The 26,711-nt window shown below is 42.7% G+C and overlaps 1 protein-coding gene and 1 long non-coding RNA gene across 3 annotated transcripts in view; one reads left to right on the top strand and one right to left on the bottom strand.

Annotated features, from left to right (window-relative positions):
* Positions 1-17,923, bottom strand: part of Gm32064 — a 58,624-nt gene extending 40,701 nt beyond the window's left edge. Inside the window, exon 1 of the long non-coding RNA XR_377032.3 lies at positions 17,742-17,923. This is a non-coding gene — a long non-coding RNA (predicted gene, 32064). The remainder of the gene's footprint in view (positions 1-17,741) is intronic.
* The window catches only part of Scfd2 (Sec1 family domain containing 2), a 326,927-nt gene that overhangs the window by 197,255 nt on the left and 102,961 nt on the right, over positions 1-26,711 (top strand). The gene's annotated exons all lie outside the window — the stretch shown is intronic.

Here is a 26,711-nt window from a genome sequence, read left to right as displayed (position 1 = left end):
ATCGAGAATCTACAGAAGTATTTTTCTTGGCATTAAAATGGTATATGTGTATGGGGGATATGGGGAGGATGTGTGTGTGTGTGTGTGTGTGTGTGTGTGCCCAGGCATGAGTGAGGTATTTTTATTATCTTGTTCTTTGTCTCACCCAATACAAGAGTATGTGACCCTTACACCTGTCACATATACTGTGTGTGTGTCTGTGTGTGTTTCTGTGCCTCCCCCAACTTGTTGTGCATATAGTGAATTCCTAATGGGAAGGCTCACAGACTTCAGACAGAGGCTTGACTGCTATGCAAAAGTCTCCTTGCAAATCTATTTTTCATCAAAACCAGACTACTGCAGTGAGAGTGATTGAAAATGAGCCCTGCTGTGAACATTTGAGCATCAGTAAAGTAAAATACAGGAGCCCAATTATCAATCAGAAAAGGATCTGAGAAATCACAGTTGCCTTTACAGTTGAGGCTGAGCCATGATAAGGCAAAAAGTCATGCCCAGAGACGGCTGCAGTCCCGTGCAGTCCTCTTCAGATTCGTGCAAGGATTTGCCTGTGGCCCAGAGCTAGATTCCAGTGGGTGCCAGTAAATAACGTAGTAAATACCACTCAGAAAACACCACTTTTCTAGACTTGTGTTCATTTTTTTGTTTTCAGAAGTATCTCCTCCACATATTGTTCTTATTAAGAAAAATTCTGGGAAACATGCAGCTCTTCTAGAGTCAATTTATGTTTCCAATTAATTTTCAAAAAGCATTACATTTACAGCCTGATGTTGGCCAGCACTCTTTCAAAAATCCATGGCAAAAACCATTTTATTTTCACTGAATGCAATCTTCATAAAATTTCAGTATTCTGGCTTACAGTTATGTGTAATGTTCCAAGAAAATATCTAAGATCTATATTTCCCAGGGCTTCCTTGGACTGTGACATTCTCTGCCTGGATTGCTGTCTTGTTTATCATAGACCTTTCCCCGTGGCCCAGCTTGGATGGGATGCATTCTTCGGCCTACAGTGGATTAAGTATGGCTTTACACTGATTAGACACTTTTCTGTGAAGAGACAGTCTTAAGTCTGAGATGTAAGGCTTGGAGGCCCCTGGAGGCTGAGCCTTCGTGTGAACCATGCCCACAGGTGTATCTCACATGGGTTTGCATTTTTCATTGCCAATTTTCATTGGCAAATTTCAATTGCATTTTTCATATAGAATATTCATTTATATTTTCTCTTTCCAATCTTTCAACACATTGTTAAGACTTATGATGTCAATTTAAATTACATTCTTCATAGTAAACTTTTAATGATTAATAAGATATTTTAATGCATTAAGTCTTCTTTACCGTTAGAATCCCACATTTGATTTGCTCTGAAATAAAATTAACTTTTTTTTCCATTCATTAACTTCTAAAATGTGGTCCCTCGTTAACTTTTTTAATCTACACATAAGGATTCTTGTATAAACTGTGCCGTTACCACACTGGTCACAGAAGAGCATCCCTTTAAGCTTGGCAGACACTTACTGGCAACCTCAAATGTCTCTAGGATGTGCTGTTGGGCTGCGAGCTATATTCAGTGACATGCAAATGTTAGTTTATAAGGGGAAGCTCCCAGTTTCACTCCCAAATCTGAATCTAAACTCAAAGTCAGGCTTCCATGTCAAATTATTGCTAAAACTCAATGTTAAGTGCTTGGCATGAAATAATTTAAATTTTGTGCTTTTGTTGGAAAATATGTGCGTATCTTTTAGTTTGACATGTATTATATCATACTTTTTGTTATGGAAGCAATTTGGACTTCATTTAATATTATTATAGATAAGTCATATACAATTAAAGTCCTATCATCTGACTTTTTGGGAAAAAATCACAATCTATTTTATGGTATATTTCTCAATATTTTCTATATTGTTATTTCTATATGTGTTATACAGATCCACATCTCAGTGTGTGTGTGTGCATGCATGCATGCTGGTGACAGTCAGAAGACAACCTCAGATGCTGTTCTTTTAGTCCTCATCCACCTTTGCTGATCGATTGAGTGATTGATTTTTTTTTTTTTTTAGACAGGGCCTCCTAATGACCTGGAGCTTGCAAATAGGCTAGTCTTGCCCGTCAGTGAGGTCAAAGGATCCGTTTGTTTCCGCCTCCTTAGCACCAGGGTTGCAAGCATGTGAGTCTGTCCTTGAGTTTGGGGTTAGCCTCAGGTGCTGGTATGCAAGGCAAGCACTTTACCAACAGTGCCAGTCTCTAACCCTGCAGGTTTCGTAAAAATGTCCTCATCATACTCCAAACTTCAGGAACTCACCTTTTCTCCTACACAATGTATCCTGCAATTATCTACAAACTGATACTCTTTTAAAAAGAAATATGTTACTTCATTTTTCCCATATTTTGTGTGGAGGGCCCTCTGGGAGAAGACATCATTTGAGATGTTGATTTTATTCCTTCTTTGATTTACATGTAGCAAACGTCACTTTCTGCCGTTAAGTTCTATGGGTTATGCTAGTGGGCACAGTCATGTAACCAGCACAGTTTGGGTACAGAACTGTCCTTCACCCCAGTATTTTTTCATACTGACCCATGGTACCAATCCCTCTCTCCCACCAGCCCATGGCCATCACTGTACTGTCTTTTCTGTTCATACATCTTTTCCTTTTATAGACTGTCTGAAAATGGCGTGATTTGGGATATAGTATTTGAAATATGGCTTGTTTCACTTAGCATAGTACATTGGAGTCCACAGATACAGAACGTGTCACTGATTCATTTATTTGAGTTGTTGACCAGTCTTTTATAGTGTGAAAACACCAAGTTATTTGTCTATTACTAGGTAAAGGACATTCTGGTTGCTTCCAGTTAGGAAATTATTAATACAGCCATATAAACAAGTTAGGCACTATGGGCATAAGCTTCCATGTCACTAGTGCATCGATGGTGAGTATATGTTTGACTTTATAAAACCTGCCAAGTAGCTCCACAGTGTCTGCCCTTCCATGTGAGGGTCCCAGTTCTGAATATCTTACCAGCATTTAGCATTGCCAGGGGTTTTGTTGTTGTTGTTTAGTTTTGTTTTATTCTTTAGCATCTTCATAGGTATATAATAGTATTTCATTATGGTCTCAGTTTGTAGCTCCATAGTGACTGGTGATGTTGAGTCTCTTTTCATGTAGTTATTCACACTGGCACAGGTGCTCAAGTCTTATCTCACTTTCTTTACTGGTTGTTCTCTTCTGAGGCTTGAGAGTTGTTTGTAATTTGTTTTGAGAATTATTTCTAGTTTGTGGACACCAATATTTTATCTGACATTGTTTTCCAAATATTTTCTTGCAGATTGTATTTTTCATTGTGTTCTTTCAACTCTTTACCAATTGAAAGTTTTAAACTTCAATGATAACACAATTCATTTTTAGATAGAATATGAATTTGGTGCCATGTATGTAATATCTTTGCCTAACCTAAAGCCCCCAAAACTTTCTCTTGTAGTTCCTCCTTTAAATTTTGTTTTTAACCCTTGCACTCAAGTGTATGGACTCATTCAGTTAATTTTCATGCAAGGTAGCAATTAAGATATATTTCCTTTTGCTTACACATTTAAAATCATATCAGCGCCATGCCTTGTAAAGCTTATTATTTCTCCACTGAACTACCTTTACATGCCTGTCACTATCATATATTTCATCTACCACAGGATGTTCCAGTTATAAATTGTAAAGACCTGTCATAGTGCTGAAGTTTTCCAAGTACAGCTACAGAATCCCATGTAGACTATGTCATTGTTTGTGGATTAGGGGAGTCAGTCAGAGTGAGCCCATGTCATTGTTGAGGAATAGATCTCTAAAGTGGAGCACAGGCGAAGGAGCATGAAAGCAAATCTGAGGGCATCGTTCCTTTCTCAGGGCCTCAGAGTGCATGTTTGCAGAAGGCCCTGCCTCATTCCTCCCTTGCCTCCTGGGGCAGTTGCCTAGGATGTGGTTCTCTAGAGCTCGCCAGAGGGAATGGAATAAAGAAGACAGAGTGAAGCACGGTGTGTGCATGCTTGCCTTTAAATACTTTTGGTAGGATTTTTCCAAATATGAAAATTGGTGTTAAACTTTTCCAGAATCTTTCTAATAGGAAAAGTGTGAAATTACAGAATGATTTTTGTCTTACCCACACACACATACACACACACATGAACATGCACGCATACCACATCAGAAGGAAAAATTTACAACTTGGAAACTTTTGATATTTGTTTAAGCTGAGAATAATTAGGTTCTTTTGGTTACTAAGAACTTTCCTTTTTTCTTACATTAAAACAAAACACTAAAAGCCACTGCCTTTTAAAAATCACAGCCCAAGGATCTGAAAGTAAGTGTGCAAGATGTGTAGCACACAGTGACCATGGCAGCAGTTCAGGAAATGGCCTACCTCTCACTGTGTCTTCATTTGCTAACTTGCTATACACTGGCCCTACCTAAGTCTCCAAACCCTGGAGACATTTAATCAAGTAACTCAGTCATAGGACAATTCAGAGAAAAGTCCTTATCCCAACTTGAATAGAGCCATGCAGTTGCTGCCCGTTTATAGGGACTCATAAGATGTCTGACCAGGACAAGAGGAACATGGGGGAGAGCTTTCCGTCTCCTCCCCTCCATCCCTTCTTCTCTCTCTCCTTTGCTCCCTTCTTTTTCTCACCCATGGTCAATAAGTGATACCGAGATCCACTAGTGAACACTCACAGAAGGGAGACTCACAGCAGTCCCTCTTTGTTGGGCAGAGAGGATCTACCATCCAGAAACAAATAGTATTTATAGTATGTCTCACAAAGAATTGTCCTATAAAACCTACTTTTACCAGGCTGTACCTTTTAAAATCAGTAACAAAAAATAATTTTGTCTGATTTACCAAAAATGTTAGTATAGAAAACTTTTAAGCGTTTCTCTCATACATTTTTCTAGAAACTTTAATACTTACCAGGTTAAAGGTGACACACAGCTTAATCCCAGTACTGGGGAGGCAGAGGTAACTCTGTGTGAATTTGAGGCTAGCCTTGTCTACATAGTGAAGTCAAGGACAACCAGGGGTACATAATGAGGGCCTGGTTTTTTTGTTGTTGTTTATGTTTTGTTTTGTTTTGTTTTTCGAGACAGGGTTTCTCTGTGTATCCCTGGCAGTCCTGGAACTCACTCTGTAGACCAGGCTGGGAAATTTGCCTGCCTCTGCCTCCCAAGTGCTGGGATTATAGGCGTTCGCCACCATGCCCAGCCTGAGAGCCTGTTTTTTAAAAAGTACTTTAATTCTTGCTATTACTAATCTAGCCCAGAAGAAAAAAAAAAACAATGAAATTTGTATTAACTCAAAAATGTACTTATATTTCTCTGTGTGTGTCTGTCTCTTTTTCTCTCTCACAGTAATTGTGTGTGTGTGTGTGTGTGTGTGTGTGTTAATTGTTGGTATTCATCTGCAAATTACCACCAGACTTTCAGGAAAGGAATTTGCCTTGTCACAGTGACAAATGTAAGATATATAAATTATAGACAGTGGGCTGGGGGACCTCTTTAATCACCCTGTCCGTGCCTGTCAGGAAAGCAAGGACACTGCCCAGGGCACTCAGAGCTGAACCATTTCCTCAGCCCTTTCTGTTTTCTGAGACCGGGTCTTACTGTGCAGTCTAGGCTATCCTTGCCTTCTCCGTTGCTGAGTTTACAAGCATGTGCTAAGACACCAAGTTCAGGACCAGCTCTTTCTTGTAAATAGCTTCAGAAACTGCTTGGTGTGGTAGCAAAGACAATGCATGTCTAGGACTGGGTACCAAGAAGGTGACAGTGACAAAGCAGAAGGGGTCAGGAGAATGGCAAGATGGGAACGTTGGAGAGGGTGCGTGTACAAAGCTCTTGACTTTCCAGCAGGCCAGGGAAACAAGCCTGTGGCTCTGGGTCTTCTCGGTTAGACGCAGGTCCTCCTCCTAACAGTACAATCAGCCGGCGACTGAAGGAGTCTCTTCCAGCAGTACAAGAATCCATCCTATGTCTAGGTCGACAGTTGATTCACTGCTATTGCTAATAGTGGAACATGCATGGCTTTCTTGACCAGACAGGATAATTGCACACTTTTACTAGTAGGAAAAATCTGAAACATTTTGGAAACTGTCATTCTCCGCAGCTTGTACTTCATCCCATTCCAGAGGTTTAAGATTGGAAATTTGAATCTCAGATACCCTTCTAGTGTTTATCATTACTCTGGGCATCTGGAAGTTATGGAGTATTTCAGGCATCCAGAGGGTCCTGGCTCCAAGTGTGATTGGTAGAGGTAAGGAGATGGCAGCATGGTGGAAGTCTGATGTGGGGTTATAGTGTTCTCACCAGGCTTCTATTTGCAACAAAGATAATGAAAGTGGGCCCACATGAGTTGAATTCCTTCTGGCTAATCACTGCAAAACTGGCTGGTGCCTTCCATCATACTATAGAAGGTCTGCACTGGAAACCCAGCAGCATTTTGAGTCCATGCTGAGCCATCTGTTTATCCAGCAAACAATTACTGATGTCTTCTATGCACCAGGCATTATATTATGCTAGCTCCCACCCTGGTAAGCATCAGTGGCTCTAATTAGCTCTGAGAAACTTTTGCTTTTACATGGTGAAAAACTTGGACTGGGTATCACACAACTGGCCTGCTCTGATCCTGAAAGCTGGAAGGTGCTTGGGATCGCAAAGAGAACCTGGGGGCAGACAAGCCATCTGCGGAGCAGGAGGGGTCAGCAAAGGCTTTAACAGAGGTTTGGGTTTTTTGTTTTTTTTTTTTCCTCCTTAGGGAGGAAACTTTTATGGAATTTTCCCATTTGGAATCACTATCAGAGGCGAATATGGCATGGTCATTGTGTTTAAGGGGTCCACAGTGTGATAGTTTCTCCTGAATTGAGTGGCTTTTTATTTCATTTTTAATCTGATTTATTAGCATTTTGCATGGAAGTACTTTGTTCTTGAATAATGAATGCCATCCTGATGGAATATACTAGAAGACATTGAAGTTCTCGGTCCTCGTGTGTTGGCAGTGAGGAGTTATGTTTTAACCGACAAGATGATGATTGGGAACAAGCTGTCTGCCTATTGTGAGCTCACTCGTCTACGTTCTGCTTGCTAGACACTCAGTGGCACAGAGTATGTTTGCTGCTTTGCTGCTTCTTGGTTTGGAAGTATCTATGCTATTTGGTATCAATTAAAGTAAATATGTTTTTATGGATTAACAGAAATGTCTGCTTTAGTGTTGATTTTCTCATTTTGTTATAAAATGAATGTCCCCATCTGTGCTTCATCCACACTTGGATATAAAGATATTTTAAGTGCACAAATGATTTGAGAATTTGGCCAACATAGTGTGCTATTTATATAAGCAAGTATAGAATTCCACTTTAGAGGTGGCCACCCAGAAGGGCTCCACCACCTTCCTCTTCTGTTCTGACCCCTTCTTCTTTTCATTCTTTTCCTTTTATTCCTTTAATAATAGAAGCTTCTAGAAGAGCCACACAGCAGGTCTGGGGAGGACTCCCAGGTTGAATTAATCACATGTGCCACATTCATCATGACCAACTAGAATACAGTGGAGCCTGTGGGCCACGGATCCAGGGATCCTGTGGGTTACAGGACCCAGGCTGATATTCTGAGGGTGGGGGGTGTGACTTAGGAGCCACCATCGTTTCCAAGTTCCAAGGACTTCCTTTCAACTGCCTCTGCCTTGAAGTTATCTAGACCAAAGTGTGATCATTGAGATGAGGACAGTCAGAGTTAAAAGGACATCCATCAGTAATGCTCACAGTGATATTATCATATGGGTGGAGTGAAAAGCTCTTTGGTAGGGACTGAAGCTAAGGGCCTAAGAGCAGCCTTTAAGAAGCCCACCCCATAACTACGATAGAACTGCTGCAAAACTGTTTTTACTTTAAAGAGTTCAGCAGACAGTGTGATCCCAACTCAGTATATACAACAGTCTTCAAAACAGCTCAATCCAAAACACTAAAGAACTGGCCGGCCGCGCCTTAGCCGCCTGCACATGAGTGCAGCTGTTAGTTCATCATGTGAGTAATAGCCACCTCCTTCCTGTTGCTGCCCCTCAGCCTTTGTCTCTCCCCAAGTTATCTTCAGCATCTTACCCCAAGTCTATCTCACTGTGTCTTGTTCACTCAAGTCAGAGGAACACTCTTGGTTTTCTGTATTTGTTAGTGGTTTGTGCCGAATAAGGGAGTCAACCATTGACTCTTGATGTGAAGTGGACAGTGCTAAGGTTTGAAGCCGCTTCCTTAGTTACTTTTTCTTTTCTTTCTTTCTTTTTTCTTTTTCCATTTTCTGAGAGAGGAAGGGCTTATTTTGCCTTATAGTTCTAGGGCGTACAGTTCATTGTGATGGGGAAAGCATGTCAGGCATTTTGTCAGAAAGGGGGAGCAGCTGATCACATTAAATAATCCATGCTCTGGAAGCAAAGGAAGATGAACTCTGGAGCCCAACTCAGTCTTGCTCTCTCTGTTTCCCAGTCGAGAACCCAGCCCATGGCCAACATTTATTCACTCTGGCAAATAACTGCCCATCTAGTTATCCACTAACAAATGAGTGTAGGTAATGAAAATTTGGTGTGTGTGTGTGTATGAATACAATTCAGCTCTAAAGAAAATTATAATCACAAAATTTGCAGAAAAATGAATGAACTTAGAGTGTATAATGTTGAGTAAGGTCATACAGTGCCAAGAAAGAAAAAAACTGCATGGTTTCTCTCACATGCAGAGCAAAGCCAATAACATATCTCTAGTTGTAAACAAATGTCCATGGGAATACAATATAGCATGTGGAAAAAAGAACAAAAGTTCTAAGTATTAGCAGATGAGGAAGAACTTGGGGCTGGCAATTGCTGCGTTACGAAGGAGGATACCGAGGCAATTGTTTTCCCGCGCTGACTCTGATGTGGGTGTTTATTTTTGGTAGCTGACGGGTAAGGTGATGATCTAAATGCATTAGATAATTAGATAGTGAGAGGGTAGAAGCCACTGTGAAGCTCGGCAGCCCCAGAACAGCTCTCTTAGCTATATATAAGTTCACTGAGATGATAGATTTTGGATCTGGATAATTTTTGATTTGTGATATTTTCCATTTGCAAACTTTTTATAATAAAATTTAAAATGAAAAATTTAAAAGGACATGGAGATGAGCTGTTGGAGGGGGAAAGGAGATCTGAGGAATGTTAAGAAAAGAAGTAGGGGCTAAAATAATTAAAATCTATCATATGAAATTCTCAAAGAATTAATAAAAATATTTTTAAAAAGAAATCCATCATAAAATGACAAGAAAATATTAAATTCCATTTCTAAACTACATGTGTATGGTATTCGGCATTTGAATTATAGTAACCATGCTCCATATTACTCACAAGAACTTGTGAAATGTATGTTAGGCCATTCATAGTAGCTCACCTCTTTCATCCCCACACTCAGAAGGCAGAGGTAGGTAGTTCTCTATGAGTTCCAGACCATTCTGGGATTCATAGTGAGACTTTATGTTAAACAAAACAAAACAAACAAAAACCTTGTGAAATGCTGTCAAAATGTGACTCAGGAGATACTGTCGGCGTGCATGGGGAAGAGTTTCAGGCTCCACTGTTTTGGGCTCTGCATACCTCACTTCTGATGATGCACTGGGTGGCCTGGGACACTTGCCTCCACAAACTGCCTTCCTACACCCTTTCTGTACAGTGCACCTAGCATCGTGCTAGCAACCCCTTAAACAATGGGGTCTCCAGTTCTCCTCTGAAGGACCATTCCTCCTGTGCTTATGTCCAGGTAGAGAGCAGGAAGGCAGAGCTGGCCTGGGCTGGTTTTGGATACACATACAATAAGGCAAACTGTGTGCTCCAAGTCAACTGGTAGGGAGACTCTTTACTTAGCTTCCTCTGTCTGTGTGCATGCTTGATCAAAATCAGTTCATTGTGCAAAGAAACATTCAAGCAGTGTAGCCTGCTTTACCCAAGCCTGTCCTTTAAAACAGAGGCGGCCCAAAATACAACCTTAGTAACAAACGCCTCCCTCCTTTTGACCCCATAAAAAAAAAAAAGCCCTAAGCAGTGACCTGGGACTCTCCCATGTAACCCACGTTCAACCTTGGCTGTTTCTTTCCAGTGTGTACAATCACTGCACTTTGATAAAACTTCCTTGATTCTTTGGAGGAAAAAAATGCATGTATGCATGTATGTATGTATGTTGGGCACCTCAGTGTAGTGCACCTGTAAACCCCAGTGCTGGGAACACAGAAACAGGATGATCACTGGAGTTTGCTGACCAAACAGCCTAGCCACTCTGGGAGTTCTGGGTCCAATGAGAAATTCTGTCTCAAAAATAATGTAGACTTATCACAGTAAGACACACAAAGTTGACCCCTCACATTAATATACATCCCACACATAAGAACTTAGACTTTCACATACACAAATCCATTTTGTATTTTAAATACCATATCAGAGCAACAAATAGATTAGAAAAGAACACGAGGCCGAGGGCACAATAAAGAAAGGCTCTGGATGTGATGGTGGATACACAGTGAGAGATAAAAGCCATCAGATCCTTAATGCTGATTGGTCTAGAGTTTGCAGAAAACAAAACAAAACCAAAACTTGCTTGGAAACTCCTCTCCCCCCAAAAAACACAGAAAAAGTGGAGTAATTAAGATTAATTAATTAATTAAATTTAAGAACGTGGAAAGGGAGAAGAGTCCAGTCAATGCATCATGCCCGCTCAGGCCACACCCTACACATAGAGCCTGAGCTTCCTGGATTCTTGGTACCTCCTGCAAGTGTTACAGTATAGAGTTCACATCTGCTCCTTGCTCCATTCCCTAAGGCACACTGTTCATTTCCCTTGGTATAGCGTTGGAGTCAAGGACTCATTGAATTGGGCTGAGGATGTAGTTCGGTGTTAGAGTACTTGTCTGGCACGCACAAGTTCTCAGGGTCAATCCCACTCTCCTTAGAAGTTCGTTAAGGAGTCACAAGTCAATGACAGATTTCAGTGTATCATCTCAACATGCCCGTCTTTTGTGGTCTCATTCTCATAAGAAGGAAGGAATGACACACAGACAAGAGAATGGCTCAAAATAAGATGGAGTAGTGTTGGAAGCGTGTGTCCTCCATGGAGTTTACACCAGCATTTAGACCTTGTGCCCATGTGTCTAAATGTTTACTGAGCTCTCTGTGCATAAATGTCTCAATGAAACTCAGGATATAAATTCAGTTCGTTGCCTATGATGTATGAAGGAGGTACAGGGTAACTTTCTTTAGCTTTTTGAATTGTTTTCAAAATTCTATGAGAAACACATTATCTATAGTTTTATCTAGACTCATTCCTTCAATTAGATAATAAATTAATTTTTATAGTCCAGCTTTGCCAGGCACTAGGAATAAAACAATGAATAAAATTATCAAAGTTTCTACCTAAACAGTTTGTAATTATTGCTTTGTTGTTTTCTAGAGGTTAGAAAAAAAACAACTCTTTTTTCTTTAAGCTAAACATACTGTCCCCCTTTCACCCTCACCCTTCCCTCCGACTTCTCCTGTGAGAAACTTGGCAGGAATAAAATCCTTCAGAGGGATGGAGAGAGGCTTTAAGTGCATGGCGGCCCTGCGGAGCTGAGTTACAGACCCAGGGCTCCTAACTCCCGTGCTCAGCTTTGTCTCTGTAGCTTGCGCTCCCAGCTCTGTATTCATGCCTCCTTCACTTGCCCTCAGGTTGCTGGTTGGAAAACTTCAGTGGCTTCTATAGCATGATCTAGGCAAAGGTACAGGCATCATCGCGCTAACATCTAGTCACAAGTTAGCTTGTGTTTGCTTGCTTGCTTGCTTGCTTGCTTGCTTGCTTGCTTGCTTGCTTGCTTGTTTTGTGTGAGTGGTTGGTTGGTTGGTGCTTTTTTGTTTTTTCTTTTTGTTTTTTTAAGATAGAGTTTCTCAGGCTGGAGAGATGGCTCAGTGGTTAAGAGCACTGACTGCTCTTACAAAGGACTCTGAGTTCAATTCCCAGCAACCACATGGTGGCTCACAACCATCTATAATGGGATCCAATGCCCTCTTCTGGTGTGTCTGAAGACAGTTACAGTGTACTCACATACATAAAATAAATAAATAAATCTTAAAACAAACAAACCAAAAAACCAAAAATCAGCCGGGAGGTGGTGGCACACAACTTTAATCCCGGCACTTGGGAGGCAGAGGCAGGCGGATTTCTGAGTTTGAGGCCAGCCTGGTCAACAGAGTGAGTTTCAGGACAGCCAAGGTTATACAGAGAAACCCTGTCTCAAAAAAACAAAAACAAAACAAAACAAAACAACAACAAAAAACAAACCAAACCAAAAAAAAAAAAAAAAAAAAAAAAAAAAAAAAAAAAAAAGATGGAGTTTCTCTGTAGTCCTGGCTATCCTGGAACTCATTCTGTAGACCAGTCTGGTTTTGAACTCACAGAGATCCTCCTGCCTCTGCCTCCCAAGTGCTCAGAATAAAAGTGTGTGCCACCTTTTACCTCATTCTGAGTTAGAGGTGGAGGGGTTTGGAATCCCAGGTTAGGATAAAGGCTGCAGCCTGTCCTGGCAGGAAAGACAGCCTCTGTGGCTGTGTTAGTCACAGTGCTGAGAGTGTAAGCAGGCTCACATGGGGGTGGGTGAGAAAGCAGAGACTAGAGCAGAGCCCAAAGGAGCAAGGCCTCCTTCTAGGCCTACCCCGGCAGCCTAGGCTCCGTGTCTCAGACACTCATCAGCTTCCCGAAGCAATGCAGCAAGCTAGGAGCCATGTGCGCAAACACATAAGCCTGTGTAGTGCACTTTACACAGATTTCTAAAGGGTGGGTTAGGGAGCAATAGTCTAAACGGTTTGTTTTTTAGCCCCACCCTCCACCTGATCTAATATTGGCTTCGAGAAGCCTCAGAGGACCTGAACTTACTTACAGAGCTAGGCAGATTTTCAGGGTTGGCTTATAGATAAGGAACAGAACACTGTGTTCTTAATCCTTGTCACTAACAACCTTTAAACATTCCGCTCACACAGTAAGAGAGAAGGCTGTACTTTTCCATGTTTCTCCCATGTCCCATGCAGCTCTCAATAGCCAGCTTGCACTTGCTATCCTTTTGGCATCCAACTTCTCTTCCAAACCTAAGAAAATATTTTCCCCTGCTCTCAATAACAAGAAACTATAGAAGGAGAAGGGTTTCCAAAAACCACACGAATCACTTGAGAGCGTCCCCAGGGGCGTTAGCCATCACAATCTGTGGTGCATGGACCTGTGACCCACTCCTCATTTCTCACAGGCACACTGGCATCCCGTCATTGGGCTACAATTGGCTCAGTAATGTTTTCCATCTGCTGTCTTGGCCCAAGTCATCATAGAACATCACCTGGGTTTTGTCTTATGGTCTCCAGGGCCAAGGTGAAGGCTCCACAGGGCGACTACCATATTCATCTGTCTGCACAGTTTACTTTGTATGTGTGTGTGAACAAAACAAGATTTTGCTGGATTATAAGAAAAATTTACTGAGAAAATTTTCTAGTCAAAACATCCAGAAAGGTTTTTCCTTATCATCTCTTTCCTCTCTTTCTCCTTCATCTTCAAATTCTGACAAATCTCAAATGTGAATGTCACCTTCTCTAAGGAGCATTTCCCAGTACTTTCTCTTCCATGGAAGCCCTGGAGAGCCCACTTCATAAGGCATGTGTATTGCTATTATTTATTTGAATCTCACTCTCCCACTGGACTATAAACTCTTCAAAGGACAGGAGGCATTGCATCTTTTAAAGTTCCTAACATACAGTGTGTTTCCGTTCAGGAAGTGATTTGCAAGTTTAGAGAAAATTAATAATCTCTGTTAGTTGTAAACTAAACCTACTGGGCTCAAACACATTGGATGTTGCTATTACTAAAACATAGAGGTTAAAGTGACTTCTCTCTTAAATAAAATGTTAGGAATAGGAAGTTTAGAATTTGAGAGACTTAGATATCTTTGTAAGAAAGAAATGAGAACAATTTAATTTCTTTTTGTTGAAAACTGACAGAATATTTGAAACTATTCAATATCATTTAAATTTGGCCTCAGACATTAATTGCTGAAATTCACCAATTAAATATCTTTTAAGTTCATGCTTATCCTAAAATGGATTTTTGCTTTATTGAAAATTTTATATTATTTGTACACCATCATCTAAGGCTGTGGTCCTCAACCTTCCTAGTGCTGTGACCCTTTAACACAGTTCCTCATGTTAAGATGACCCCCCCCAACTATAAAATTATTTCATTGCTACTTTATAACTAATTTTGCTACTGTTGTGAATTGTAGCGTAAGTATCTGTGGCTACTTCCCTCCCTTGTCAACCTCTGTAAAAAGGTTGTTTAACCCCCCAGATGGGTCATGACCCACAGGTTGAGAGCCGGGGATCTAAGAGCTGTATATAGAACTTAAACAAACCCTGTATCCTCGAACTGGAGATATGGCTTAAGAGCATGCATGCGACTTTGGTTTCCAGTGTCTGCGGCAGGGACTGCAGCTCCTGAGGGATGCCTCTGGCTTCCAGGAGCTCTGTATACATTTGCACATGCCTGCACATAGGAGCACATATATACATCGTTTTAATTATTTATTTTTATGTGCATAAGTCTTTTATCTGTACATCTCTATGTTCACCACATGTATGGCTATTGTCTATGAAAGCTAAAAAAGGGTGTCAGCTAGCCTAGGAGTAGAATTACAGACAATTGTGAGCTACCATGTGGGTTCTAGGAATTGAACCCAGGATTTCTGGAAAAGCAACTAGTGTTCTTAACTGATAAGTCATATCTTAGCCTATACATATACTTTTTTAGTTTATTTTTTTAATTAAAGTATAATTTATATAATATATAAAAATCACATTATTTCCCTCTTCCCTTTCCTCCCCTCCCGTGTTTCCCACCTACTTACTCCATCTCAAATTCATGGCTTCATTTTCTTTAACTGTTCTTGTTACATATATGTGTATATGTACATAGTATAGAAGTATAATCTGCTCTCTGCTCAGTCCATTCAGTGTTACCTTGTATGTCTGGTTTCAGGCCTGACCACTTGTTATTAGATAACCACGTAGAGCTCACCCCTCGGGAAGACTATCCTGTTATCCTGGTCTTAGCATTCTTAGTAAAAGTTCTATAGTTTTCTATGGCTGAGGCCCTGCCCCATGCGATTTCCCCGTTCTGTGTTAGCATGGCTTTTGGTGTACTTGCTCAGGTCTTGTTTAGGTAGCTGTATTATTGCAGTATCATATGCAAAGTTTCCCTGCTGCTTCTAGAAGTCACAGTCTCACGGCAGATTACCTAGGCTTTTACAGTCTCTAACCTTCCCATCCATACTATCTCTTGAAACTTGAGTGCAGGAGTTTTGTCACAAATATATCACTGGGGCTGGGCACCCTGTAATCAGTTGCTCTCTGCATTTTGACCAGTTGTAGCTTTCTGTAATGGTCTCTGACTGCTACAAATAGAAATGTCTTACAATTAGGAATTGTGCTGGTTTAGTAAAGTGGCAGGGGTGGGTTCTCTTTTAAGTTCCATGATCTCACTAGCCCTGGATATGTGACCAGGCTTCTAATATCAGACATGATTTCCCTCCTGTTGAGTGGGCATTATGTGCAATTAGATAGCTGTTGGTTACTGCCCTGACCTAAGTGCCTTGGGGATACCTTGCCATGCGGGTCATTGTCACTGTTCATCGCAGTCACAGTTGGGTAGGAGTATTTGTTACTTCCCTCCCTTGGCAATATTCTTTTCTTTTTCTTTTTTTTCTTAGATATTTTCTTTATTTACATTTCAAATGCTATCCTGAAAGTTTCCTATACCCTCTCCCCCCGCCCTGCTCCCCTACCCACCCACTCCCTTGTGGGTTCTTGGCCCTTGTGTTCCCCTGAACTGGGGCATATAAAGTTTGCAAGACCAAGGGGCTTCTCTTCCCAATGATGGCTGACTAGGCCATCCTCTGCTACATATGCATCTAGAGACATGAGCTCTGGGGGTACTGGTTAGTTCATATTGTTGTTCCACCTATAGGGTTGCAGACCCCTTCAGTTCCTTGGATACTTTCTCTAGCTTCTCCATTGGAGGCCCTGTGTTCCATCCTATAGATGACTGTGAGCATCCACTTCTGTATTTGCCAGGCACTGGCATAGCCTCACATGAGACAGCTATATCAGAGTCCCTTCAGCAAAATCTTGCTAGTGTATGCAATAGTGTTTGCATTTGGTGGCTGATTATGGGATGGATCCTGAGTGGGGTAGTCTCTGGATGGTCCATTCTTTCGTCTTAGCTCCAAACTTTGTCTCTGTAACTCCTTCCATGGGTATTTTGTTCTCTATTTGAAGAAGGAATGAAGTATTCTCTTGGCAATCTTCATAGCACCTTCTGATACTATGACTGCTTGTCTTCAGGAAAGAAGCTCTCGAGTCAGATCCACCTTGGATCCTGCATCTGAAGGGCAAGGTGTCTTCTGCTATAGTGGCTTACCTTCAGCTTCTGGGAGGCAACCAAAAGCAACCGCAACAGCCTGTTGTTTTGTGACTCCTGGACTCCCCTGGCGAATAACTCACAGGGGAGCTTCTCGTGCCTGGTACCACACTACGAATTTCAGGGTTTCAGAAAGCCCAGTAAGGAATCACCTTACTGTTTACTCATCTAAAATTGTGTCTAGTTGCTATGCTTATGTGAATACATGGACATACACAATGGAGACAGAGCAAGCACACTCGGGTGGACAGTGCTCCCTGTAAGAGCCATAGATTACTTCACACATTGTTTAAAAAGAAACTTTTTAAAAAAGAAGTCAGTCCCTTTGAGGTGAGCATGAAGAGTTTAGGGAGAAATGGCTATATGGCCACAGTAGCTGTCCCAGACTGGGGACTAGCTGGGGAGAGCTTCGATTTCCTTTCTTGGCATTAAAACTTGCCACACCAAATTTTCCTCAAAGGGCAGGTTTTTAAACTGGCTTTCAACCAAGCACACCCTACCTAGCCCCCATCTTTAATGGTAGTTTCTGCAGTTATAGATGACAGGGAGGTCTCTGCTGACCCAGTATGGCAGGGTTACTATCTGTTACACACAGTGTATCATGGGCCCCTCCTATCAGCAGGAGAGGCTGGGATACATGGTCTCCCAAGGGCTCCGGAGGAAGAGGAGTGTAGCACACTGGTGAACAGCTACCTGGTTTCTAGAGACTGGAGGCAACTCCCAGTGAGCCTGGCTTCAGGCCGGGAGCTATAGGAATATGTGAAAAGACATACACATTGCTCTCTAGGTTTTGCTTTTGGTTTTGTTTTCTTTTTCTCACGCTAGGATTTGAGTCCTGGTCCTTAAACACACCAACAAACACTTTGTCACCTCAGCCTCCCTCAGCCTGCCAAGCATATTAGTATCAGCAGATCTAGTAGCATGTAGATGGAGAATTAAAAAGACAGAGATTCCAAGAACCATAGGACACACAACCAGTCCCACAAATGGCACAGAAGTGGCATCAAGAGACTCTGGTCTCAAAGATACAAATCTCTTAAGGGGTTAACTCCAAGTTCCTAAGGTTGCCAAGAAGAGCAAGGAAAGGCCTGAAGAAGATGCAGGCCAACAATGCAAAGGCAGTGAGTGCGCGCGCAGAGGCCATCAAGGCCCTGGTGAAGCCTCAGGCCATCAAGCCCAAGATGCCAAAGGACCCAGGCACAGACTCAGCGGGCTGGCTTTCATCACTCACCCCAGGCTTGGGAAGAAGGTTCGAAGCTACATGGCCAAGGGTCAAAGGCTCTGCCAACCAAAGCCCAAGGTTCGAACCAAGGCAGAGGCCACACAGCTCCAACTAAGGCCCAGGCTTCAGCTCCAGCCCAGGCTCGCAAAGGTGCGCAGGCCCCTGTGAAGGTCCCATGGAAAAGGCTCCTGCCAGTGTGACAAATGGACTGTTGCGACACACCCACCTACACGCTGTTTGCAGATGACCAGTGTCCTATGTTGTTTTGACAAATAAACTTGAGGCTGGGGGGAAAGAAGACAAAGCAGCATTGAGAGTTTGCTAAGCTTTCCCTGTGTCTTGAAAACATTTCTAAAATGTGGCTGAGAGAGGCTTAGAGCAGTTTGCCTGTTGCCTGAAACAGCGACCCATTAAGTCAGCAGATGTGTATAAACTGGCTTCCACATCCACACGAGACCTTCGAACTTTCAGGGACCACAGTCTGATTTCAAAGAGGGAATCATCCAATTAATGTGCATTAGCACTAACAAGCAGGGCTCTGTTACAGATACATGAAAGGCCTCTACAGTAAAGAGAAATCATGGAATGACATGCTCATTTAGTGTGTGGGCACCGGAAGCGCCAGTACCTATTCCAAACAGAGTTGTAAAAGGATCAAGCAGGAGGAGCTGGTTGCTAATGGTCTTAGCGTGGGAGGAGAAGGCTGCACTGCAATTCTTGGCTCTGAGGTAGGGTCAGCAAGATCAGTAGCCCAGCGGTGACCTCTGTGTTTGGAGCCTCTCTGTTGACTCACCAGACTTTTATAGTTCCATGAGCCAAATAACAGAAATGCAGGCAGAGCGCGCTGTGCTGAGCCTGAACCTCAGCTCTCTGAGCAGCTTGGTCCTTAGGGCAGTAATGAAAACTGCTCGGGATCCCACGTGGAGACCTACCATGGTCATCTAAATTAAATTAGAACGATGACCAGAAAACCTGCAGGAAGATGGGGGCTGTGCCTAGTGGCAGCTCTGCATGCTGCATTCTTTCCCACTGGCCATTTGACAAAAACTATGTGCCCGATAGAAAGAGGCTCTTATTGACAATGCTACAGTTACACATTTATCAACAGCAAGGTTATCCAACCTCTTCGAATCCAAGTGGGATTTTGAGTCCTGTCCTTCTCTTGATCCTGTGACGAGTCCATTTATAATTAAAGCAACACAACTGTTCCATGTTAAGGAATACCTGTTCATAGTAGAAAATCATGAAGATAAAACTTTTAATGAGCTTTAACTATTTAATCCCATCACCCAAAGATAATCACCATAAGTGCTTTTGTAAGTCTATATAAAAATGTATATATACACATAAGCATATATGGCTTCAGATACAAATTAGCCTTTATATCAGGGATGTGTTTACAAGAATTTATTTTAACATGTGAATTATATTCTAAGGCTTACTATTATTTATTCAGGCTCTTTTCTATTTTTGTACATTTGATTGCTTCCAAATTTTGAACATCCTTGTATATAAATCTTTGTTCTTATCTTTGATTACTTCCTTAGGATAAAGTCCTAGAAATGGAATCACTAGGCCAAAGGTTATAATCACTCTTCAGGTTCCTGATGACTTTGGGTCACACTGCACCCCCAGGAAATTTGCTGAGGCTCGTTCTCGTCAACAGTGTGGAAAGAGGACCTGCCTCAGCACACTCAGCCTAGCCTTGGGCATTGCTCATCCTTTACCAGCAGAAATAGGATGTGCCATGGCTCTAATGCTTCGTGCTCTGCTCTGCTTAACACTGTCCACCCCAAGTACATTTATAACAAAGATCACTGTGGCCGTCCTCACACAAAGACTAATGAGAGAAGACATGGCCACTTAAGACGTGACCCACAGGAGCCCATACTGACATTGTTCCTCATCAACAAGACTCTGCTGTGAGTCTTGTTAAATGTGTGTGTCCTTAGCATCCTTTAGGAAGGTTGTGTTTGGTCTCCAGGGTCGGAATGCTGGGTCTCTTTCCCATAATTGTCCCACAGTAAATGGAACCCCAAGCGTGAAAACTGCACTTCATGGGCCCGCTGGAGTTGTCCTGCTGACAGAAAACTGATTGACTGAATCTAAATCACCATGACTTATGTGAGTCTGCCCACTCGGGATGAATAGGGAGAAATCATCAGAAGGAAATTGGCCTCTGAAGTGTGAGAGCATTGGATTATTGCCGTCAGGGGCAATGCCTGTCAGGAACACAGCATCTCTGCCTGGCTTTGGGTTGCTCTGCGGATTCTACCTCCCTTTCTCTGGGCATGTGTGCTACTTCTTTCATTTCCCATTTGAGCCATCCACAGCTGGCAAGGGTGGACATGCTGCTTATATTTATAATGTTTACTTTGTTCCATAATGATACCAAATTTTCACCAACTTTTTCTTAAGTGGTTAAAAATAGAGAAATGACTCAGAATATTGAATAAATATGAGTGCCTACACCTGTCAAAGACTCCAGGGTTGGCTGCAGCCTCCCCATTGTGACTTCCAGCATAATGCAGGAGGACAGTGAGCATAGGTGCTCTCTCACGGGCTGATAATAGCTTTGGAGAATGGGTAGGATGGCATGAGGAGAGGAGAGTGTGGTTTGCAGATGTGTGATTTTAGATGACATAGCTAATGAGGGGCTCTCTGAAGAAGATTCTGAACAGACCCGAATGGACGTGGAAAATGACCCACCAGCTTGCTGGAACCCTTCTCAGATCTCAGCCAAGAACATCAGAAGAAGCAAGGGGGGCTGGGTGGTGAGGAGGCAGAAGCCAGGACAGGGAGGACCTCATGACTCCCATGCGGACTTCGTCCCTGGATGGAGAGAGGATCACAGGGATTTGAGCAGAGACATGGCATTATCTGATGCTGCTTTGGGATGGCGGTAGAGGCAGGTTGTCCACAGACATGAGGAAAGGAGGATGCCGGCACAGACTCTGGGAGATGAGCGGTGAGAAGGCTCCACCCAATGCCATCTGCATGGTACATAGCAGCAAGCCAGGCAGCCAGCTGGGGTGAGGGCAGAGGAAGCCTGAAAGAGGGAGAGCAGGAGCTGGAGGGGCCAGAGATGGCAGGAGGAATAAGACTCTGTGGTTAGGAACACCGTGGTGACATGAATAAGGGACTAGTGGATGAAGCTTACCGTGGAAATTGCTGCAGGGACTAGGCAGCTGCCTCTCCAGCCTTTTCTACCTGACCAGCAGGTACCGGTGAGGTTCTTCAGTGTCAGTACAGTAGAGCTCTAAGAGTGGAGTTGTAACAAGCATCCTGAGCTGACAGAGAAACCATCTGACTGCACCTTCAGTTTACGTGTAAGAGTCTGATTCCCACCAAGAGGTGCCGTCGCCTCTCCACTCACTCAGTCCCTGCTGTCTCCTCATTCCTCAGCACATCCCCTTTGTTTTACAAACAGATCCTTATTCTTAACCCCAGAATTGATTTTAAAATAACTTATTGTTCCTACCATTGGATATTTTTAAGAATCATACTTTGATGAAATCCAAATGGCTTCAATTTAAAAGATACAACAAGGTTTTATCAAACACTTTTTTAAATGGTGTTATTTAGGGACCAGACACAGTAGTGCATGCTTGCAATCCCAGAGCTTGGGAAATAGATGCCGGAGGATGTAAAATTCAGGGCCAGCCTGGGCTACATACTAAGCACTTGTTTAAAAGTTTTGTTTGTTTGTCTGACTGTCTGTTTATTGTGTTTGTCCATGCACAAGCCTGCATGGCATTCAGTCTCCTTCAAGATGCACACAGAAGAGGTCCACCAGCATCATTGGAAGTTTGGGCGAGTTGCATCGCTCCCACGGCACGCTTCTAGTAAACTTGTTTCCTTCATCCTCTCTGCTTCCGTGTGATTGAAATGTTCCCGAGTTGGTTTCTTCAAAGTGTCAAGTGGTCCGCGTGGTGCCCTTGCTTTTCATGTGATTGAAATGTTTCTCACATTTGTCCCTTGTGGGTGTCATGTGGACCGTGTGGCGCCCTTGCACAGCCCTTCCCAGCATTTGATGAAGTTTCCCTTATTTTTAGGAATCTGAAAATAGCCCATTGTATTATAATTAGCCAGTGGTAACCACCCAAATATGATTAGTATGGCAAGGACTTCTGCTTCTTCTCTCTTCCAGGGGAGAGGATGTGGGTGGGGGGAAAAGGCTGGGTAATATTTTGAGCATTTTTTTAATGTCGTTAAATACTTAAGAAGCCTTAGGAAATATTTGTGTTTTCAGGTTCTCTAGGAGGCTTTTGAAAAATACTTACACAGCTAATTTCAAACGAAATATTTAAAACTCTGGGGAGCTAAGTCTTTCACTTTTATCCTAATAGAGCCACTTATAGTACCAGCCTTCAATTTGTCTAGTACAAAGAAAATGAGAAACCTGCCCATGACTAGTGAGCTCAAGAGTGGTCTCAGTCAATGGAAAGTTCATTCCCAAAGTTCTGCACAAGTATTTAGCAGAGTTTTAAAAATTCCTATTGTAACAGTTTTGCCCAGTTTTTCTGACTCTCACTAAGCCCTAAGAAGAACACACTAGCGCAGACAAGATTTACCGTTTGCTTGGCTGCTTTTGCCTCTGTATGATCCAGGAGTGCTAACCCAAAAGATGCCTGCAGCAGTAGATTACTTCCCATGGCAACTGACTGCAATGTTACAAACATGAAGCGTTGGCCAGTTCTGCCTGGAGAGTAAGGACAGTTCCTGTTCGAATGGGGTCACTCAAAACTGAGGCCAAGGGTGACATGATCAGAGCCGCTTCCAGCATGTGTCCTTTCAAAGAGATGTTCTCATCGCCCCCAGAGCTTCATTTTAACTTGTGAGAGTTGAGCTTGTCTGTTGTTGTTGTTGTTGTTGTTGTTATTTAATGTTTTGTTTGCCTTTTTATTTCCCTACCCAAGTTGACCCACTGAGAAAGAAGTTATTTTTAGCTTTGGAAACCTCTGTAAGAAACAGTCTCTGCCTTCTAACTAAACTTTACAAGAAAGATTTATTTTGGAACTTTGGTCAAAAGCATCTGTACTCTGCTGGACAAACATCTGTCTTCCAACAAGAGTTGCTGGCCTTCTGATGCTGGTTAATCTGGGTTTGTACTTCAGAGTCCCACAGAGCAGCGTACACTCATTTGTTGATCCATAGCGCCTCTTGGTGGCCAATGTAGGTTACTGCAGAAGGAAAATGAAGCCCCCTCCCTTTCCCAAGTTTAGCAAGTTCTTAGAGACAAGTTTTAATGCAGGCACAGCTTGAAGATATGATCTGAAGAAGCTATGGGAGCACACGAGCTGGGCCGCTCTGCTAGAGCATGGCCATGGCAGAGGATCCCACTGAGCTGGTGTTGTAAGGACGATGGGAAGAGCCACATACTGACCAACCTCAGCCTTCTCTGGTCTGCCTGATTGACAGCATGCGCTTGACAGACTGGGCTGTTCCTGGCAAGCCTGCTCCCAGTTCCCCTGTTGCTTCTTCCATGCATGGGCATAAGATTATAGATGGGGTTTTTGTCATTAGGATGCTTGCATTCTTTACTGTCAGTTCCTTCTAAGGAGAGCTGTTGTCTTCCCCACCTCTGAATCCCAGACACGAAGCCCAAAGTCTGGGTGCATGGGAAGTGTCTAAGAACCAATCGTGATGCATGAAGACATAAAATTCATAATTATGGACTGTCCTAACAACACAGGCATATTCTTAGTTTTCATTACTGTACTTCTCTGTATTTACTCTTGTTAAATTCCCTTAAATATAGTGATCTCCGCTTGATGAAAAACCTAGGCAGAAAATAACAGCTCCCCACCCCATAACAAAGCTGGGCAGTTGAAAGGCGTCCCCCACTTCTCCCTTCTGACTTTCTAACTTTTAGTTATCTGCTAAATCATTACCTTGCAGTGTCAGTTTGTATTCAAAACATCTGCTAAAACTACTTCACCAGTAACATTTTCTAGTGGAAACTAGCTTAGAGTAAACCTAGTCCCCTATCTCCTAACAGCAGGCAATGCCGAATTACAGTGGCTTTCACAGACTAGAGATCCATGCTATGTCTGATTGTACCCTAACCAATTGTATCAGGGTGTGCTATGTAGAATTTTTAAAAAAGATATATCTGGCTATGTTTGAGAATTGAGCTGTATCCCACTGACCTCATATGTGTGTTCAACAAATATTTATTGATTTCCCATTGTGTACTTGGCATTGTGTAGGGTATGGAAGTAGATAAGTGTTTTTCTTCCCTAAGTCTTGTGAGGAGCCCCAGGCACCCTGATGCAGTGCACTCTGAGCTGTCATGGAATCATGCGTACCCAGCAGGCTAAGGCAGTGTAGGGGTGTGTCTGCAAGGGAGCTGCACACTGATGCTGTATGGATGGACTCTGTGGCCTTATCAAGGCAGCGAGCCACCTCTGTGGAGTCAGTCTGGGAGTAGTGTCTTGGAGGAGAGAATAGCCACACAAATAACACTGCATTCCACACATAGAATGTTCACATGGGCAAGGCAAGGAAGGAACGTGTGGATTGTAGGTGTGGTGGATAAGAACAGTTTCTGCCTGTAATTCCTCTGATCCCAGCCTTCAGCATCTTTGCTGAACTCTGTGTATCGGATCTTCATGCAAGGCGTTTCTCATGCCTGGAACATCACAGCCTCTGGTGTCAGGTCTAACCTCCTTTCATCCTGCAGAAAGTCAATGCAGCAGCCTGTGCATCTTCATTCCAGTGCCCACCACACCACTATATGACACAGTGTGTCCCCCTCTCCTCTATACACAGGAGAAGTGTTCTTCCTCTACATATATAAAGCGTGTACTGTTTTTCATCAGTACCTAATCCTCTTTTTGGTATTTGGGGCTTAATAAAGATGCATTGATCAGATCAGATAATTAATTTAATTCCTAATGGCTCTCTGATGACATATCTCTGTATGTAACTTCAGGACCCTGGATATTTGTGAGTTTATCCTTTTTATTTATTGCTAAAATGAGAGGAATATGGAAGGCCTCCCTATGTAGAATTCAAGCCAACATGTCCTTTTTCACAGTAGTAGACCTAAGACAGTTTGGGGTGTCTCTATCAAATACCTCCCCTCAGGGATCAGGGAACCCCTTGAAAGAAGAGGTGGGGAGAGTATACGAAGCAGAGGGGAGCGAGGACACCAAGGAAACAAGACCCTCTAAATCAACACTGTCACAGTTTGTATGAACTCACAGAGGCTGAAGCCGCAATGCACCAGACCTGTATGAGTCTGCACCTCACCCTCTGAGTAGATAGTATGCTTTCAGCTCAGTGTCTCTGTGGGATCCTGGGTGTGTGCATGAGTGGGTCTCTGATTCTTTTGCCTTCTCTTGGGCTCTTTTTCTTCTGTTTGTCTTAACCAATTCTGGTGTGCTGGGTTTTTTCCTTTTATATTTTATTATAAAAAGCATATTCTTTTTATTGTTGTTACATTTACTTCCTATGATAGCCGGGTGTGGTAGCACACACCATTAATCCCAGCACTTGGGGGGGGGGGCGCAGAGGCAGGTGGATTTCTGAGGTCAAGGCCAGCCTGGTCTACAGAGTGAGTTCCAGGACAGCCAGGGCTACACAGAGAAACCCTGTCTCGAAGAAAAAAAAAAAAAGGAACATTTACTTCCTATGTATGTATATATGTATGTATGTCCACCTGTGTCGGGATGCATATGCCTGTATGTATGTATGTATGTATGTTCACGTGTGTCGGGATGCATATGCCTGTATGTATGTATGTATGTATGTATGTCCGCGTGTGTCGGGATGCATATGCCTATATGTATGTATGTATGTATGTATGTCCACGTGTGTCGGGATGCATATGCCTATATGTATGTATGTATGTATGTCCACCTGTGTCGGGATGCATATGCCTGTATGTATGTATGTATGTATGTCCACGTGTGTCGGGATGCATATGCCTGTATGTATGTATGTATGTATGTTCACGTGTGTCGGGATGCATATGCCTGTATGTATGTATGTATGTATGTCCGCGTGTGTCGGGATGCATATGCCTGTATGTATGTATGTATGTCCGCGTGTGTCGGGATGCATATGCCTGCATGTATGTATGTATGTATGTATGTTCACGTGTGTCGGGATGCATATGCCTGTATGTATGTATGTATGTCCATGTGTGTCGGGATGCATATGCCTGTATGTATGTATGTCCACGTGTGTCGGGATGCATATGCCTGTATGTATGTATGTATGTATGTGTGTCCGCGTGTGTCTGGATGCATATGCCTGTATGTATGTATGTATGTATGTCCGCGTGTGTCGGGATGCACATGCCTGTATGTATGTATGTATGTATGTCTGCGTGTGTCGGGATGCATATGCCTGTATGTATGTATGTATGTCCGCGTGTGTCGGGATGCATATGCCTATATGTATGTATGTATGTATGTCCGCGTGTGTCGGGATGCATATGCCTGTATGTATGTATGTATGTATGTCCGCGTGTGTCAGGATGCATATGCCTGTATGTATGTATGTATGTATGTCCACGTGTGTCGGGATGCATATGCCTGTATGTATGTATGTATGTATGTCCACGTGTGTCGGGATGCATGCCTGTTTTTCAGTAGAACTGACAACTCTGTGGCGCTGATTCTCTCCTCCCATCAGGTCGGTTCCAAGGATCAAACTCAGGCTTGGTGGCAAGTGCCTGTGCCTGCTAAGCCATCTTATTAGCCCAAAGAATTGTATTCTTAGAGATAAAAAGAACATATCCAAATAGTAGAGAGAGAAATGTCCTCCTTGTTGTTGGATTTCCATGAAGGAAGTGGTCATGGTCTGTAAGGACACAAGTGGATGTTCTCTGTTGAGTTATTCAAGCATCTCTAGCATTTTTGACTCTATAGGAAAGTGCATGTCTAGGGGGAGATTGAGGCCCTAAGTATTGCACGGCTTTGTTTACAGGCCAGTATTGGATAAATGTCAAGGACCAATGATTTGGCA

The sequence above is a fragment of the Mus musculus genome, chromosome 5, assembly GCF_000001635.26.
Source record: "Mus musculus strain C57BL/6J chromosome 5, GRCm38.p6 C57BL/6J".
Lineage (NCBI taxonomy): Eukaryota > Metazoa > Chordata > Mammalia > Rodentia > Muridae > Mus > Mus musculus.
The sequence above is the reverse complement of the archived record's forward strand: the minus strand, read 5'-3'. Positions and strand labels throughout refer to the sequence as shown.